Here is a 4,701-nt window from a genome sequence, read left to right as displayed (position 1 = left end):
GTAGTATTCCATTATGTAGATGTACCACAGTTTTTTAATATACTCATATGCTGAAGAGCAATTAAGATGTTTCCAAATCTTAACTATTGTAAATTGTACTGCTATGAACATAGGGGTGCACATATCCTTTCTGATTGGTGTTTCTAGTTTCTTGGGATATATTCCTAGAAATGGGATCACTGGGGTCAAATGGGAGTTCCATTTTCAGTTTTTTGAGGAAATTCCATACTGTTCTCCACAGTGGCTGTACCAGTCTGCATTCCCACCAGCAGTGCACAAGGGCTCCTTTTTCTCCACATCCTCACCAGCACTTTTCATTTGTTGATTTGTTGATGATAGCCATTCTGACAGGTGTGAGATGATACTACATTGTCGTTTTGATTTGCATCTCTGGGATGATTAGTGACTTTGAGCATGTTTCCAGGATGTTTTTAATTTCTTCTGTGATCTCTTTGGTAACCCAATCACTGTTTAATAGCATGCTATTCAGCTTCCAAGTGTTTGAATATTTTGGATTGTTTTTATTGTAGTTTGTTTCTAATATTATGTCATTGTGGTCTGAGAATGTGCTTGATATGATTTCAATCTACTTGAATTTGGGGAGACTTTGCCAGTGGTCCAATATATGGCCTTTTTTTTTTTTTTTTTTTTTTTTTTTTTTTTTTTTTTTTAATGTTCCATGTGCACTTGAGAAGAATACATATTCTGAGGCTTTGGGGTGAAATGTTCTGAAGATATCAATTAAGTCCAACTGATAGGATTGCTGTTTCTTTGTTATTTTTTTTTTTTTGTCTAGAAGATTTATCCAGTGATATCAGTGGTGTATTTAAGTTTCCTACTATGATTATGATTATATTGTTGTTGATCTCTCCTTCATATCTTCCAGGAGGTTTTTTTTTTGTGTGTGTGTGTGTGTGTGTGTGTGTGTGTGTGTGTTTTAATGTATTTGGGTGGATATATGTTTACCAGGATTATATCCTCTTGTATTGATCCCTTTACTATTATGAAGTGGCCTTCCTTATCTCTTGTTATGGCCTTCACTTTGAGGTCTATTTTGTCAAATAGAAGTATTGCTACCCCAGCTTTTTTTTTTTTCATTTCCATTTGCCTGAAAGATATTTATCCATCCCTTCACTTTCAGTCTGTGTGAGTCCCTTGTTCTGAGGTGGGTCTCTTGTAGACAGCATATATATGGGTCATGCTTTTTTATCTATTTGGCCACTCGATGTCTTCTGATTAGAGCATTTAGTTCATTTACATTTAAAGTTATTATTGAAAGGCACTTGTTTTAATCATTTTTATTTTTGTGTGCCTGTGTTCCTTCTGACCTTTTTTATTTCTTCTTTTTACAGCATTCCCTTTAGCATTTCTTGCATTGTTGGCTTGGTAGCGATAAACTCCCTTAGCCTTTTTTTTTTTTTTTGGTCTCTGGAGCTTGTGATTTTTCCTTCAATTTTGAATGATAGCCTTGCTGGACAGAGTATTCTTGGATTCTGTCCCTTGCTTTGCATCACTTTGTAAATTTCCTTCCATTCTTTTCCTGCCTGATGTGTTTCTGTTGAGAAATCATTTGATAATTTAATGGGCGATCCCTTGTACATAACTTTCTGTCTCTCTCTTAAAGAGAGCCTTTAAGATTCTCTCTTTGTCCTGAATATTTGCCATCATAATTATGATGTGTCTTGGTGTGGGTCTTTTCGGGTTCACCTTGTGATTTCTCAACAGAAACACATCAGGCAGAAAAAGAAGGGAAGGAAATTTACAAAGTGATGCAAAGCAAGGGATAGAATCAAAGAATACTCTATCCAGCAAGGCTATCATTCAAAATTGAAGGGGAAATCACAAGCTCCAGAGACCAGAAAAAAAATAAAAAATAAAAAAAGGCTAAGGTAGTGATAAACTCCACCAAAAGCAGGACGATCTGGTCACCTTATCCTGGGCAGTCGTGGCTGCTCTTCAGTTGGCAGCAGCTCCTCTGGTTGATGCTGTTCACAGCAATGGTGGCTCCTTTGACTGGTGGGGGAAGGCTGCTGACACAGCTGCTGCTCCTTAGATTGGGGCAGGATTCTCATGCGGCTGCTGCTCCTCGGACCAGAGTGGGCTGTTCAGGCAGCTGCTGATCCTCACATGGGGGTAGGCTGCTCCTGGAGCTGCTGCTTCTTGGAGGGAGAGTGAGCTGCATCTGTGGCTGCTGGTCCTCGGACGGGGGTGGGCCACTCACCCAGCTGCCGCTCGACGAATGGGTGTGGGCTGCGTGTGCCACTGCTCCTCAGACCTGGTGGGTTGCTTGGACAGCTGCTGCTTCTTGAATGGGGGCAGCTGTTCGTGGAACTGCTGCTCCTCAGACAAGGGCGGGCTGCTCACATGGCTGCTGCTTCTTCCTTCCTCTCTCTTTATCTCTCTTTCTCAAGATTAAATTCAAACAAAGGTGTTTCATGCTGGGATTCCTTAAATACAACTTTTTAAAAATATATATATTTTATTGATTTTTTACAGAGAGGAAGGGAGAGGGATAGAGAGTTAGAAACATCGATGAGAGAGAAACATGGATCAGCTGCCTCTTGCACACCCCCTACTGGGGATGTGCCAGCAACCCAGGTACATGCCCTTGACTGCAATCGAACCTGGGACCTTTCAGTCCACAGACCGACGCTTTACCATTGAGCCAAACCGGTTTCGGCCTTAAATACAACTTTTAAGTGTTTATCTCTTTTATATTACATATGTCTCCACATTTTCCTTCCTCAAGACCACCACCAACAACCAAACTTCTAAGGAAACAGCCGGCTCCAGAACAATTAGTAAACATCTGGTATCTCAGAGACTGAAATTCTCTATCTTATTTCCCACCCCTAAAAATTCAAATGCTAAGACCTGAAAATTTAAGTCCTGAAAAACATAGAATCTAATAATCCCTGGTCAATGAGACTTGTTACTGCTGTCCTCTACACCTGGAGGCGGTCCCTCAGTGACCTCATAAGCCCTTATGCCAACACTTCTAGAAGAATCTATTTTTCCCCCTGAATGTATAGTGACAACATTATAAAGGGCTCCCATTCCTGCATCATGGGATTCTCTATTGACTTGTCCATATCTAAATTTTAAAGATGTCATGGACTAGTAGCAATTCATATGTTACTGTTTTTTTCTTGGATTAGTAGTACTTCATTTGCTGCTTTTTTTTCTTCTTCTTTCTATCTACTTTTATCCCTTAATTTTATTTGTTCCAGTTCTATGAGATTTTGTATTGGGCAGGATATTTGATCTGACCTCTCCAAAGTTTACTTTAAAAAATTGTCCACATCCTCCCTTAGAAGAGGTGTCAGGATTCTTCATACTCTAAAGGGCCCATGCTGGCTCGAGAGTCATGAGGCAAATGATTACATTGGCCACTTCCTTGTCTTCCTTTGATTACACCACACTGACCCTCCTGGCACCACCAATCAGTCTGGCTTCATGGTCACACTAACCACAAACCGAATCTCACATTTCACTTCAGTCTGGATTTTCTGACTGATGACACAGTTCATACTTGACCCTACACATACTCTATAACTATGCTTGAGGGTTAGGAAAGGATGAATGATGGGAAAGACCAATTCCTGGCACAATGCCACTGGAAAATTATTCCTTTAAGAAACAAACTGACCATTTCTCTCTGGTATTTTCCTGTTTCTCTACTGAGAAGTGTTTCTTGCTAGCACACTTAGACTAAGAAATAAAAGGCCATGCTTTTTTTTTTTTTTTTTTTTTTTTTTTTTTTAAAGTCTTTCTTTACATTATTGCTTTTCCTGACAAGAAGCCATTCCATCATTCTTAGTTTTTAATGCTTCCCTGCCCAGGATGTGTGGACAATTTTTGTATCAGCTTTAGTTGACACTATAGAGTAAGCCTTTCTATGCAAAGTGGTGGGATCAGAAGTAGATGATAAGCTTTTTCTTTCAAGAAGCTGATGTAAATGGAAAGCACCCTACACGTACAAGGTAATTGTTTGTGCTAAAAAGAAATGTTACACAGAAGTACATTGATTAGGACTCAAGAATGGACCAAGCTGGAATCCAAATGACTTCGCCGAAAGTTAAATTCTGCACCCAGAGCACTGCCAGACCTTGAAGGAGAAGGACTTACACAGTAAGCAATCTGAAGACTGTGAGGTCAGAGAGCCAAGAAACAATGAACTTAAAATAGAAAACAAAACCCCCATGGAATAGCTCAGCTTGGATTTATCAAAGCAGAAGGGACAATTATACTGGAAGAAAGCTAATATTTATTGATTATTTACTATAGGAAACTCCAACATCTTCAATCACCTTGAAAATCTTTAAAAGGTTATTACTATTTATAATAATAATTATTTTTAAAAATAATATATTTTATTGATTTTTACAGACAGGAAGGGAGAGGGATAGAGAGAAACATCCATGAAAGAGAAACATCGATCAGCTACCTCTTGCACACCCCCTACTGGGGATGTGCCCGCAACCAAGGTACATGCCCTTGCCGGGAACCGAACCTGGGACCCTTGAGTCCGCAGGCCGATGCTCTATCCACTGAGCCAAACTGGTTAGGGCTTATAATTATTTGTTAAGGTGAAGACTATTTTACTGAGGAATGTTCAGTATTTTGCCTAAGGTTACATTGCTAGTAGATAGCTGGGCCAGAATTCAGACTTGGATATAAGGTTAACCAATTTGTTTGAAA

This window comes from Pipistrellus kuhlii, unplaced genomic scaffold (assembly GCF_014108245.1).
Source record: "Pipistrellus kuhlii isolate mPipKuh1 unplaced genomic scaffold, mPipKuh1.p scaffold_m20_p_14, whole genome shotgun sequence".
NCBI lineage: Eukaryota > Metazoa > Chordata > Mammalia > Chiroptera > Vespertilionidae > Pipistrellus > Pipistrellus kuhlii.
Note: the sequence above shows the minus strand (reverse complement) of the source record.